Source organism: Aethalodelphis obliquidens, unplaced genomic scaffold, assembly GCF_003676395.1.
Source record: "Aethalodelphis obliquidens isolate GAN/ISIS:26980383/991018 unplaced genomic scaffold, ASM367639v1 scaffold5, whole genome shotgun sequence".
In the NCBI taxonomy this organism is placed as follows: domain Eukaryota; kingdom Metazoa; phylum Chordata; class Mammalia; order Artiodactyla; family Delphinidae; genus Aethalodelphis; species Aethalodelphis obliquidens.
In genome coordinates, this window is record NW_020837949.1 from 76,981,092 (window position 1) to 76,996,257 (window position 15,166).

General features: G+C 38.4%; 1 pseudogene; it reads right to left on the bottom strand.

The window, feature by feature from the left end:
* Positions 1–381: 381 nt before the first annotated feature.
* LOC113618593 (uncharacterized protein C6orf106 homolog pseudogene) lies at positions 382–11,998 on the bottom strand (annotated as a pseudogene).
* Positions 11,999–15,166: the final 3,168 nt, after the last annotated feature.

Sequence of the window (15,166 nt, forward strand, 5' to 3'; positions counted from 1 at the left end):
TTCAGAACCTTCTATTTCTCCCCAACTCACTCAGAGTAAAGCCCACTATCCTTACAATGACCTTCACAGCACCACACGGTTACCTCTCTGACCTAATCATCTACTATCCTCACTCACAGACTGTCCAGTCCAGCAATTCTGCCTTCCCTGTGGTTCTCTGGAGAGTCCCAGGCACACGCCCACTCGGAGCTTCTGCCCCTGCTGTTTCCTCAGACTGGTGCCTGATGTTCTCCTCCACTTCCTTTTAGTGTCTGTGTAGATACCAACTCTTCAGTGAGTGATTTTATTAAAGCTCTGTAAAGGCTTACCCTATCACTCCTTATTTTTCCTTCTCTACATAGCAAGTATGACCTTCTGAGGTACCACAGTCATCCCTAGCTATCAGTGGGGTATCAGTTCCAGGACCCGCCAGGAATTCCAAAATCTGCAGATGCCCAAGTCCCATAGTTGTCCCACCATATCCTCAGGATCCAAGTCCACAGATTCCTCAAAACCACCAATCACAAATCTAGTGCAAATTTTTTGCAATCACAAATTGCAAATCACAAATTTAGTGCAAAATCACAAATTTTTTTGCAATCACAATTTTTTTGCAATCACAAATTGCAAATCACAAATTTAGTGCAAAATCCGGTTGGTTGAATCTGTGGTTGAGGAACCTGAGGTTACAGAAGGCTGACTGTATACAATTTCGTTATTTTTTGGTATGTCTCTATTGAAAAATGTATGCATTACAAATAGATTGTTTTTCTCATTTATTCTTTGCTGCATTCCACATTTTTCAGTTCCTGGCATACTGTAGGTGCTCAATATTTATCTTTGTAAGAAAGAAATGTTCCGAAAGTTGAGTTTCTCCTACATCTGATATTTTTTAAATTCTTACAGGGTTTGTTTTTCTTTTTCTGAAGTAATTTTTTCATCTGAGCTTTACTTATTACTTCTAAAAAACTCTGCCATTAACAACTCAAAAAAGTTATTAATTTTGCTGAATTTTTCTCTGGCTGGGGCAAAGGAGGAGGGCCCCACAGCAGCCAGTAGTGAGAGTCAAAGGACATCTTTTCTTCCCAGGGGACCATCTCATCTCAGGTTTCAGCAGCTCCTCCTTCAAGGTGAGTATATCACCCAGAATGAGAGGTGAATGATTCAAATTAATGCCTTATAATTCACAGATTATGCGTCGAAAATCAGATGCCACTTCAACCCTTTTCTCCCTCATTCCCCATTTTAAGGTCAGGACTGGCCTAAAATTGGTCACTTAAGAAGCTTAGTTTACAGAAATTAAGAAAACATCGATCACATTGTTCCTTCAACTCTACACTACCTGTTTTCTGAAATCTGAAATCCCATCTGTATTTGGACTTTCTTCTCCCATACAGTTGAAAATGTTTACCTGAGAGTCTAATCACTATAGCAGTGGTGTTCAGCAGGGACAGAAACAATTTTGCCCTTAAGGGAACATTGGGCAGTATCTGGAGACATTTTTGATTGTCACATCTGGTATGTGCTGCTGTCATTTAGTGCTTTGAGGACAGGGGTGCTGCTAGACACCTTTCAGTAAGTGAAATAGCCTTCCACAACAAAGAACTTCTGGCCCAAATGTCAACAGTGCCACGGATGAAAAAACCTGGACAGCAGGCATCTAAAAAATGAAAACCTTCCAAAATAATTTTAGTAATCATTCACTTTTAAAATATATTTATCATTTAATAATCAAAGAAGAATTCACTGACCTAAAAAGTATCTGTCTATAATGTTATAATGTTCTAAGTCAAATACTTTGGAAAAAATAGTACAGGTTGTGACAGAGAAGTTCAATAAAATCATGTTCCTGGCAGGAATTCTATTTTAGTTCACAGTCATTCATAGGATTTGTTAGATAAGAACCATTTTAAAGCAATGAATTACAATTGCTCAAATATATTCATTTTATCAGAACGTATCTTTAGCTGAACATTGTGCCCTTTTCAAACTTTTTAGACCTAGGCATTCAAGTTCCAAAAATATCATTAGAACCTGAAGCAGGTCAGATCCTGAACATCTAGATAACTGGCCTATAGATTTTTCATTCATGAACAATCAACTGCAATTCTCTTGTTACAGAGTTTTTTTTTTTTTGCGGTACACGGGCCTCTCACTGTTGTGGCCTCTCCGTTTGCAGAGCACAGGCTCCGGACGCGCAGGCCCAGCGGCCATGGCTCACGGGCCCAGCCGCTCTGCGGCATGTGGGATCTTCCCGGACCGGGGCGTGAACCCGTGTCCCCTGCACTGGCAGGCGGACTCTCAACCACTGCGCCAACAGGGAAGCCCTAGACTTTTGAAAAGAGTTTTTCAGGACCAATAAGTTAGATATAATATTGAATGCATCCTTTTATGAAAGAATAGATTTTCAAAAATATGTTTATATATTCCCTTGCCAATCACTTTTCATATCCTTTTTTCTCATAGCAATTTAATCATATTTCTTTTGTAGTTTTTATGGAACTCAGGTAAACAGACAGAAAGAATCACAAAGATTGGCACTAGTTTGGCCCTCTCCTCTGAGGACTAATACATTGGCAATGATTTACTTAGTCTATGTGCTCCTATCCTGTTCTGTCCACCATCTCTCTACACATAAATACAATTTCAAATTAACTATGTTCTTTATTCACTTGCCTTAATTTTTATAGTTGAATCAGATTCTTTACTGTCTACATAACATCTTGCTTAGCATTCTTTGTTTTGGACATGGGTAACATGCCATATGCGATCCTCTGTTACTTATTTCTTTTCTCTACTTAACTTTATTATTCCAATATTCATATCCTTTGTAATTTCCACAACTCCAAGAATAATAATAATATTTTAGGAAGCATTTCTGTGACAGACAATGCGTTTATATGCCTTCCATAAATTATCTATTATATTTTTTATGAGATAGAATGAATTTGAGATTAACATATGAGAAAACTGAGATATTCTCTTACTTTGCCCATTTTTAGATAGTCAATGGCTAAACTGGATTGTGAACTCAAATCTATTAGGACTCAGTATACTTCATATAAATATAAGTATCTAATTTTTCTCCCAGCATTAAAAAGTAAAAGTCAGAGAATGGATTCAGTACAGTCACAGAAAATATGCTCTCTTCTATTGATATATTAGCAATAACAAATACTAATAGGTGCTAATAAACATGCAGCTTTAACATCTCTACAAGTTCACATATACCCTAATAAGAAGCTCTTAGTTCCACTAGTAAATATATCATCAGATGACATATATAAAGGATCCCCATATTTCTAAAAATACCAATTTTGAGTATTGTTTTCTCTGCTCCTTGTTGTGGATTTAGAGTCCAAGTCACTACAGATCAATGGAACAGGATAGAAAGCCGAGAAATAAACCCACACACCTATGATCAATTAATCTACAACAAAGGAGGCAAGAATATACAATGGAGACAAGACAGTCTCCTTGAATGCTGGTACTGGGAAAACTGGACAGCTACATGTAAAAGAATGAAATTGGAACATTCTCTAACACCATACACAAAAATAGATGCAACATGGATTAAAACCTAAATGTAAGACTGGCTACTATAAAACTCTTAGAGGAAAACATAGGCAGAACACTCTGACATCAATCGCAGCAATATCTTTTTGGATTCACCTCCTAGAGTAATGAATGGGACCTAATTAAACTAAGCTTTTGCAAAGCAAAGGTAACCATTAACAAAACGAAAAGACAACCCACAGAATGGGAGAAAATATTTGCAAATGATGAAACCGACAAGGGATTAATCTCCAAAATATACAAATAGCTCATGCAGCTCAATATCAAAAAAACAAACAACCCAATCAAGAAATGAGCAAAGATCTAAATAGACATTTCTCCAAAGAAGACATACAGATGGCCAAGAGGCATAAGAAAAGATGTTCAACATCACTAATTACTGGAGAAATGAAAATCAAAACTACAATGAGATACCACCTCACACCAGTCAGAATGGCCATCACCAAAAAGTCTACAAACAATAAATGCTGGAGAGGGTGTAGAGAAGAGGAAACCCTCTTGCACTGTTGGTGGGAATGTAAATTGATACAGCCACTATGGAGAACAGTATGGAGGTTCCTTAAAAAACTAAAAACAGAGCTACCATATGATCCAGCAATCCCACTCCTGGGCCTATATCCGGAGAAAACCATTGTTCAAAAAGATACATGCACCCCAATGTTCATTGCAGTGCTGTTTACATTAGCCAAGACATGGAAGCAACCTAAATGTCCATCAACAGAGGAAAGGTTAAGAAGATATTGTACATATAGACAATGGACTATTACTCAGCCATAAAAAAGAACGAAATAATTCTATTTGCAGCAACATGAATGGACCTGGAGATTATCATTCTACGTGAAGCAAGTCAGAAAGAGAAAGACAAATATCATATGATATCACTTATATGTGGAATCTAAAAAAAAAAAAAAGATACAAATGAACTTGTCTACAAAACAGACTCACAGACTTAGAGAACGAACTTATGGCTAGCACCGGGGAAGGGTGGTGGAGGAGAGAGAGACTGGGAGTGTGGGATTAACATGTACACACTGCTCTATTTAAAACAGATAACCAACAAGGACCTACTGTAGAGCACAGGGAACTCTGCTTAATACTCTGTAATAACCTAAATGTGAAAATAATTTGAAAAAGAATAGATACATGTATGTGTATAACTGAAACACTTTGCTGTACACCTGAAACTAACAAAACATTGTTAATCAACTCTACTCCAATATAAAATAAAAATTAAATAAATATAATAAACAACAAGGTCCCTGTATAGCAAGTTCCCTCTCCCTGTATACCAAGTTCCCTGTATAGCACAAGAAACTATATTAAATATCTTGTAATAAACTATAATGAAAAAGAAAAAATAAATATCGTTCTAATAAAAAAATATACTCTACTATACTCCAATATAAAACAAAAATTTTTTAAAAGGCAAACGTATAAATCTAAAGCAAAAAACCATAATTAATTGTTCTTTTCTTGCCACTATATTGACTGAAGTTATCCTTGCTATAGTTCAAGGGTACCCCTTCTCTGAGTTCAAAACCCACTGAAAGAGAGGAGTCAAAAGTATCACAACTAGGGCTTCCCTGGGGGTGCAGTAGTTGAGAGTCCGCCTGCCGATGCAGGGGACGTGGGTTCGTGCCCCCGTCCGGGAGGATCCCACGTGACGCGGAGCATATGAGCCCGTGGGCCGTGGCCGCTGGGCCTGCGCATCCGGAGCCTGTGCTCCGTGACGGGAGGGGCACAACAGTGAGAGGCCTGCGTACCGAAAAAAAAAAAAAAAGTATCAAGACTAAAATGTCAGTATTATTTCTGATAAAAGTTAGGTTAAGAAGGTGATATTTTTCTGCAAGCAAGTAAGCTTACTAATGCTCCTCCACAATATTGTAACCCCAGTCCACAAGTTAGAGCTTATGCTCTGTACCTAATGTGAATATTCATAATGTGAATTTAGTTTGTGAAATTCCTGTATGTACCGAACATTAGCAAATACACCTTGCAAAATCCCCCTCCACTCCCACTGATTTTAAATGACAGTAGTAATTGTATGTGCCTCTGGATGATACAGCAATAACAAAATTTGCTAAATAACATAATAAATATAAAGTAATAAAATTTGCTAAATAAATGTACTTTACAAAATTTAGGAGTCAGCTTAATAAATATCTCTTGTATCTGCTACTTGCAATCTGATCGATGCTTTGAAAATATGAGGATGATTAGGAATTAAGTTCTTGTACTAGACAAGTTTACATCTAAAAGGTGACCACAGATATGGGCCTCTAAAAATAAAACATACAGAATGTGTTGATTACGAGAGGCTAATTCTGTCTGTGGAGATTCAATGAAAAGTTAGGTAATGAACGGATTCTGGTGCAGCCAATACCATGTTCACAGGCAGAGAGATGGCCCAATGGCAGTCCAGGAGTAGGGGGAAAATTAGCGTAGTTTATGGGGTCGGTAAGAGCAGTGTCTGGGTAGGAAACATTTAGTCATCAATGGGTATGAGTGGAAGGTATCTTTCTAGTTGCGTTCAGACTACCTCCTTTCATTGTCTCTTCCCTCTAGCTTTACCAATTTACAGGTGTTCCTCAAAAAATCCGTGCTGTTTTGCCTCTTCAATATTTCTGCTTGTTTGTAAATATTTTGAATTTTTTAGGAATAGTTTTAGTACCATTCCCATCCTTGGAAATACTAGACAAGATGACAAATAAAATTTGGGGAAAGTACTATGACAATCCTTTATGCATTTAGAAAAATCATTTCATGTAACATTTTATTTAATCTTTCATGGACAGATTTTATTTAATCTAAATGGACAACCGTCCATGAAGTAGGCATTTATTTTCTGCACATTTAGAAATACACAACTGTAATATCTTTGTATGGTGACAGACGATAACTAGGCATATCATGGTGATCATTTTATAGTGTACAGAAATACTGAATCATGCTGTTGTGTACTTGGAACTAACAATGTATTGTATGTCAATTATATTTCAATTAGCCATAAAAAGAAACGAAATTGAGTTATTTGTAGTGAAGTGGATGGACCTACAGTCTGTCATACAGAGTGAAGTAAGTCACAAATACCATATGCTAACACATATACATGGAATCTCAAAAAAAAAAAAAAAGGTTCTGAAGAACCTAGGGGCAGGACAGGAATAAAGATGCAGACGTAGAGAATGGACTTGAGGACACAGGGAGGGGGAAGGGTAAGCAGGGATGAAGTGAAAGAGTGGTATGGACTTATATATACACTACCAAGTGTAAAATAGATAGCTAGTGGGAAGCAGCCACATAGCACAGGGAGATCAGCTGGGTGCTTTGTGACCGCCTAGAGGGGTGGGATAGGAAGGGTGGGAGGGAGACGCAAGAGGAGGGGATATGGGGATATATGTATATGTATAGCTGATTCACTTTGTTATAAAGCAGAAACTAACACACCATTGTAAAGCAATTATACTCCAAAAAAGATGTTAAGAAAAATAAAATTAAGATATACAGTATAAAAACATATGTAGATACCGGGAAGAAATGCATTAAAATGCTAATGATGGTTATCTCTGCGGGATGGGGATTATGGGTGATTATTAATTTTACTTCATGTTTTTATGTATTTCTTATTGTCTGCAATGAACATGTATTGCTTGCAAAGTTAGAAAGAGAACAATAAATGTCATTAAAAAAAGAAAAAAAAGAAATATACAACTGAGACTCACAGTTAAAGCAAATTATTTCATGAGCTAACTCATGAATTATACGGTTCATATTTAAACTCTAAATCTCACATAGTCTTCCAGTAGAAAAAAATGAACTTCCATTAAAACAAAACTCCAACAGAGCAGCGGCACTTGCCCAAGGTATTTGCTCCTTTTTAATCTCCTGCTGTCATTAACTCACCAAAATTTAAATAGAAAGTCAAGTTATTTCAGATCTATTTGAACACTTTTGCATGTACTGGGGAAAATATGAGGATGCAAGCCAGTTGAATTATAAATTTATTACTTTGAAAAAGAAAAATTATTTTAATCCCTGCATTTAAGACTGGCATGCTGGGGCTTCCCTGGTGGTGCAGTGGTTGGGAGTCTGTCTGCCGATGCAGGGGACACGGGTTAGTGCCCTGGTCAGGAAGGCTCCCACATGCCGCAGAGCGGCTGGGCCCGTGAGCCATGGCCGCTGAGCCTGTGCGTCCGGAGCCTGTGCTCCACAACGGGAGAGGCCGCGGCAGTGAGAGGCCCGCGTACCGCAAAAAAAAAAAAAAAAAGACTGGCATGCTGAAATGAATATTATACTCTCAAAATGGTATAACTTCATGTGCCTAGGCAATATTTTCATGCCCATTGCCAAGAACAGTATATATTTAATGACATAAGAATTGTTAGTATTCTAAACCCAGAAACGTCAATATATCTAAATTTTTCATAATTTTTATTCTATAAATGCTAGCACACAGTGACTTATATTTAAAATGTGTTATAATCATCATCACTAAGTAGTATTTTTTATTTAAAGTCAATCTCTTTTTTCTAACCACCCACACCCACCATTCATTATGGATTTTGCATGTGGAAGACAAATTCAGCTTATTTTTGATTTTAAATATATTTAAGAGGAACATAATATACTCTTTAATAATCCATTATGCTTTTATTGTTTAATGGACTTATACAAATATTTTATATACTGTACTTCAAACTCTTTTTGGAAGCAAATGATTTGTAAATTAATACATCAATATAAGTAAACTATAGCATGAAAACCAAGCAGACCCCCTGTTAACTGAAAGTTAATTTCTGTAAAAAAAGTAAAACATCTGCTAAATTTTAATAGTGTTAACGAATTACTCATTCAACAAATATTGGTTGTTCTACTATGTGTCAAGCACCATTCAGGAACTGTTTTTCATAGACCTTAGATGGGAATCAAGGTGGGAAATAAATCCTGATGCTCTCAGGTTAGTTCTGAAGACAATTTCAAGTCCTTAAGGACAAGAATCACCAGAAGAAATGTCGCTGTTATAATGAGACTGGGCCAGATAACAGAGAATATCACTGTCTAATGTGGTGGATATTAAAAGAGGGAGCTGGTGGGAATGTTCAGTTTTGCGTTGGAAGAGATTTGCTATAAATCATGTTTTGTTTGTACAGATGAGACACACAAGGATTTTACCAAGAGTTAAATGAGATGAAGCAAAAAAAAAATCAAATTGTAAGTACAGAAAAGTTCTCATTTTTCATGAGTATAAAATCATCTGGCTGAATAAATGCCACATGCCAGAAGTTTTGCTAAATGAGTTGTTTCTGACAAGACTCTGCCATGATCTGTCGTCAAAAATCCCTGGCCTTATGGTAATAGGTACCATAGCTGTCCCTAAACAGGAGATTTAGAAGGAAGAAATTTAAGTGGGACTATGTTTTCCCAAAGACACATGATATCCAGGTTGTCACAGAGCAAGTGAGCAGAAATGTGCTGAATGCTTACTGACAGGTGGGAATATGACAAATTTACTCAAGGACTACCATGGCTCTGTATGCATAAAGATCTTACTTTAAGTAGGAGAGACTCTAACTAGCGAAAGAATGTAAAAACCTCATATGTGATAAGAGGATCATACCAGAAAAAACATGTTTTAAGTCACAGAGAGTTTTACAGGCTGTGGACGGATCTGGATTAAATGGTTTTGGTTAGACAGAGATGAGGCATTAGGTGGATATTTTCACAGGTGTAGGCAACAAGTATGTAATTAAGAGTGATAAAATTCTCATTACAACGTAAATATTAACAGCTGAACTCTAATGTTTAGAGATGGGATTTTGATATATTATTGATTTCTCTGTAACTAAAAATTATTTAAGAATATTTTGGTAGGAAAATGTAATTATAAGTAATTACTATGTAATATCAAGTAAAATAAATCAGAATTAAAATAATATGTAAATGTTATATATAATATTATATATAAATATATATAAAATATACACATATGCAATCTGCAAATTAAATGCTAAAATGTAAAATTATTACCTCTGGGTGTGTGGAGTTAAAACATTCGGTTTTATATTATTTTTTACACCATATTTTAAATTTACCTACTCTCAACTAGTATTGCTTATTCATAAAAAGTCAGTAAATCAATGATTCTATTTCTTACAGCAGGCACAATGAAGTAAACAGAATTCTGTCTTAATAAGCCTTTTTTCTCTCTGTACATAGTATCAATACATGTCTTAGAAGTAACCAGCTTTGTATTTAGAATTTAAATGTTAAACAATTTCAGCCACCAATAATAGACGTACCTTGGAAAGAGCTTGCATGGAGTAATATACTGAGATCAAAATTTAGGCTTCGTGCCTTTTTTTCCAACAGAGAGACAATTTCTAAGAGCAAAATTATTGTCTTAAACTTTGGCGTAATCTACAACATCAGCAGTTCTCAAGCCAGTAGTATCACCTTCACCTGGGAACTTGTTAGAAAAACAAATTGCCAAACCCAAACCTGATACTGAATCAAAAACACTTGGTGTCGAGACCAGCAATCTGTGTTTTAACAAGCAGTGCAAGAAATTCTAAATTACGTTAAAGTTTCAGAACCACAATGTATACTACAGAATACAAATAGTTTCAGCAGCTTTCACCTGTCTAAATTCACAGAAGGAAAGCTCAGTAAAGTTGGTAACTTATGTCAGATACTACCTTGAGTGCTAAGGTCTAAACTTTTTTTTTTCTGTTTTCTCCAAAAGCACTTCCAATCAAATAAGATAAATTGGTATTTCAAGTACTAAATAATTTTGACCACAGAGATTACACATTTTAAAAACTTTTTTTTTGTTTTTTTAGCTCTCAGCATCAGGGCTTTATTCAACCAACCAAAACCAACAACCAGGAACCATCATCACCTTAGCAGAGCATGGAAGGCTCTGTCTAATCAGCAAGCATGGAAAGAAACAGATCAAGAAATCCAACACCTAGAAGTCTGTCTTGGAACAATCAGAATATTTAAAATGATGATTAACTCAACAATTCTCTCACTTATTCCTCACACATGAAAAGTCAAAATATCACTTGGACCGCTCCGGGTTTTGAGTGAGGACGTCGATGGGCCATAACAGACTGGGAAAATATCAGCAAGACACACAAACAAGGTAAATAAACTGGAAACTCACACACACAAGGTAAATAAACAAGGTAAATAAGCTCAACAACATTTAGGATAAATAATTGAGCTTGTCTTTTTCCTCAGGAAAAACACCCCACCCAAAACCAAAACAAACACAGTAGGAACGAATTCCAAAGCTGCGTTGCGGCTCCACACTTAGTATGCATTTACACTGGAAGAATGACTAGTGATATTTTGACTTTTTTGTTGTTGTTGATGCTAAAGGTAAAGAAGTTGGTTCTTTCAACACCCAAACCAGAGCAGAGAGACAGCAGTAAATTACAAACGTGGATGGAATAATATCCACAGGACGTGGACGTGGGGGGGTAGATATTTGTGCTGTTGCATTGGCAGGAGAGCTAAGCAGTCTTAAAGAACATTCTAGGCTTCTAGGTTTGCCATGAAGGGGTATCACAAATCCCAAGGCCCACCACCTACCCTTTCTCCTCTTCTCCGAGGGCACCTACCTTATGGACAAGCTGTTTGCGTGACGGCTGGGGGACAGATTCACAGAGTTCTGTGAGGGTCTACTCCCATCTTGCTTGGTGTGGTGACGAACAGGAGCCCATGTGTTTTTGCTGATGGAGTCGAACCGGAATCCCCAGGGTCTTTTAAATTGTTTCACCTGATTGTCGGTTCTTTTGGGGAGAGGCAAAGGAGTTGAAGTTTCCTTCTACCTTGCGATGTGGCTGTGTGTCGCACTCCGTTTCAAAAGATGACAGCTGCTGCGTTACTCCTAAAAGTCCACCCACCTCCGCACCGAGAAGGACCCCTACGACATCTCCATGGTAGAGTCCTGTGGCCGCGCATATCCGCCGCTGTCCTGATACATTCCTGCTCTGCCCGGGCTGCACACCTGGACGTTGACATCTGCAACCTCTTGGGGCTCTAGCGATCTCGCCATCACCACGTGCACAAGTCCAAATTGGTCTCCTCTGGCGTATTTAAAACAAATCCCTGGAGGCCAGGCCTCTGCCCCAGAATTCTGCATCCGCCATGTTTTTATAAACTGAGTATCAGGAGGTATCGACTCCCCTTCTCCTATGATGACACCTTCAACAAAGAACACAGAAGGCACACTGAGGTTTGGCCTCTCTTAGTCGTAATAGGCGCCAACTGCTGCTTGCAAGTTCCGGTTGGTGTCATGGGCAGGAAAAGGCATAGCCGGCCGGGTTGAGCTGGAAGCCAAGCAACTGGTGGAACCCAGAGATGAGCACGTCCTCGTCAGTGGTGCCAGGCAGGTGAACTTCTGCAGCAGCTCGGGGTGCAGGTCCATGTCCTCCATGTGTGGGGCCGGACACTCGCTTCCCCGCATCCTCACAACCAAGCAGTCGCTGGGTCCGCGGACCGGGAGAAGCTGCTGGCGGGCGCCGAGACGCTGCTCACCTGACGTAAGCCCCAGCGTCTCGCTGCCTCATGCGGTTAAATACTCAGCCACGCACGCACTCACTCACTCTCGTGCTTTCGCCCCTCCCACCCCCAGTCTCCCACCCTCCCAGCTCCACAGCCTCCGCTGACTCCGCCTCCCCCCGCGCCACGCCCACTGGTAGCAGAGAAGTGAGAGCATTCAAACAAATAAATGTCGATATGCGGAACATGTAAATCCAAGAATCCAAATGAAACATCAAAACTACAAATAGGGGCTTCCCTGGTGACGCAGTGGTTGAGAGTCTGCCTGCCAATGCAGGGAACACGGGTTCGTGCCCCGGTCCAGGAAGATCCCACATGCGGCGGAGCGGCTGGGCCCGTGAAACCATGGCCGCTGAGCCTGCGCGTCGGGAGCCTGTGCTCCGCAACGGGAGAGGCCACAACAGTGAGAGGCCCGCGTACCACAAAAAAAAAAAAAGAAAAAGAAAAAAACTACAAATAGATATGCAGAGAGAACATCTCAGGATTAAATAGTACAAATACCATGTATAAACTGCAAAACTCGAGAGGCCTGATAAGGCCATCCTATACAGAGCTGTTAATGGTTTGTGAATTACAAACAGGAACAATGCGGAGGGTTCTGTGAAAGGCCTTCCAGTTAAGCTCACCTGAAATCCTTTTGGGAAATTGGCAGAAGCAAGTAATGAATAAATAAAATTTAAATACTCAGTTAAGCTAATCAGGTCAACAGAGAAGCCAGAAACTAAAGCAAACTCCAGCAACTGGCAAAATGATGTACATAAAAGGCAGAAGAGGCTAGAGTCTGTCTTATTTGGAGACCACATGCCCCAGTATTATAAAGTGCCCTCATTATATCACCAGCACCTGGGGCCCCTTGTTCAAAGGAGGCTGCAAATATGAAACATATCTTCTTAAAACTAAAATATTTGATGGGGCATCTCAATCTTTTTTGACTAATTACTGTTTCCAGGAGTTTCCCTGATAATTCCTTTGAGCTATAATTAGAACAGATCAATTTACAGGAAGACAATAGAAGTTTCTTATCCTGCTGATTGGGTTAGGCTTAAGAGTGTCAGCCCTTGGAGGATTTTTTTTTTTCCACTTGGCTTTCCATTATTAACCAGAAAACAATGTACATTCATACTCTCTTGGGAAAAATTCCCATTTCCAACAACTCTCAAGCAAACTTTAACTTTCAGAAGTCTGTGTTCTTATCTACAGAAAACGGAATATTGTTTGTGGTTCAGTTTGTTGAGTATTCTGTTAATGAAGCCATAGTTGTGACTTCAATCTCCATTTTAGAGTTTGTTTTTCTTTTTCTTCCCCTTGGAAATCTGACTTGAATACCATATACTTTTTTTTTTTCTCCCACAAGAGGGCAAGAGAATGAAATAGAGCAAAGAATCACTATAAAACCTAATTAAAAATGCCGATAGTGGGCCATTACTTATAATGGAGCCAACCCATCCTCAGAAAAATGTTCAGATACTACCAGGCATTCTACTGGTCTGTTCCACATGACACCCTCCTCCTTTCCCCCATCACCACCTTGTCTCCTAGCTACTCCCTCTGGGATACGCCCATCATGCACTTCTCATCTCAGCAATCTCATTCCCTCTGCAGTGACGGCACTGTTTATCTGTTTGAAAATCATTGGCATAGACATTAATGCTGACAACATCCGGTATTCACTGCAATTGCTTCTAACACCATCATGGGTAACTAAAGAGTAAATGACCCTAACATACAAAAGGTCTCCTGATTGGAGAAAAGAAAACACCAAAATGTCTACATGGCCATCATTGTCACTATTCAGTCATTATCACACTTTTTGTTTACATTTCTTCATTTACTTGTCTGAATATAGAAGAAGCAGCTGATGCTAACAATAAGAATCTTTGGAGCGAAGCTATGGCCTTTTACTGGAGACGTTAAAAGCAGGCAGACAGTAGTTGACCCCAGTTTCCTTTTGGTTGGGAGAATTAAGTACATCAGTCTACATGCTCCTTCTCTTATGCCTCCAGTCTCAAACAATTAGCAAATCCTTTTAATTCTAACTTAAGTTAAAGTTAAGTACAAAATAGAGGCCAGACTTGAAAATTCGCTAAACAGACAAAATCAATTAGGCCACATAAGCAAAACTTAATTTAGCTTATTTTACAAAACAAACAAAACTTCCGTGACTTCTTGCAAATGCCTCTGAAAATCATAAATGAAACTTAAGCTGTTCCCCCAAATTGGCAAGTGGTGTCCACTTCTAAACAATCCACTATCACTAGGGAAGCTCTAATGCTATAACCCATCATTGTACAGAATAAGCAGCCTCTACGTTTTCACTGTATAAGCTCTCCTATAGCAATACCTCTGAGCCTCATTCCCATGGTGGTTTGAGAGCTCGCAGTTCACAAACTGTTATATGTACACAATAAACTCTTGCTAATTACTATTTTAGTGATCTGGTGGTTTTAGTCTTTCTATTTCTGGATGTTGGACACGAATAAATGCATTCAATAATAGACTACTTCATGTCACCTCTGCCAGAGAATGATTTCACTTTGATTTTGCCAGTATCTTCAATAATCCACTTGCCTTTACCATCTACTCTCTACAGCACAGCAATAACGATCCTTTTAAAATGTTAATTTATGTTCAGAATTCTCTAATTGTTTCTCATCTCGCTCAGGGTTAAAAGCTCAAGTGTAAATATGGCCTTAAGGACTTCTGTGCTCTTTCCCAGTAATCTCCCAACTATTTGAATTTCTCTCTACCTCACTCCCCTCAAGCACTCACCTTCTTTCCAGGATGCATCCTACCGGTTCTAGGCATAGGGACATTTGTCTTCATGGGCCCCTTTCTACATAAAAAAAATTAAAAATTATATTTTATGACTTTAAAAAAAGGAATATAATCCAGGCTGGATTTATAGTTATATGTTCTTTTTTTAATTTATTTTTTATTGAAGTATAGTTGAATTACAATGTTGTGTTAATTACTGCTGTACAGCAAAGTGACTCAGTTATACATATATACATTCTTTTTCATATTCTTTTCCATTGTGGTTTAT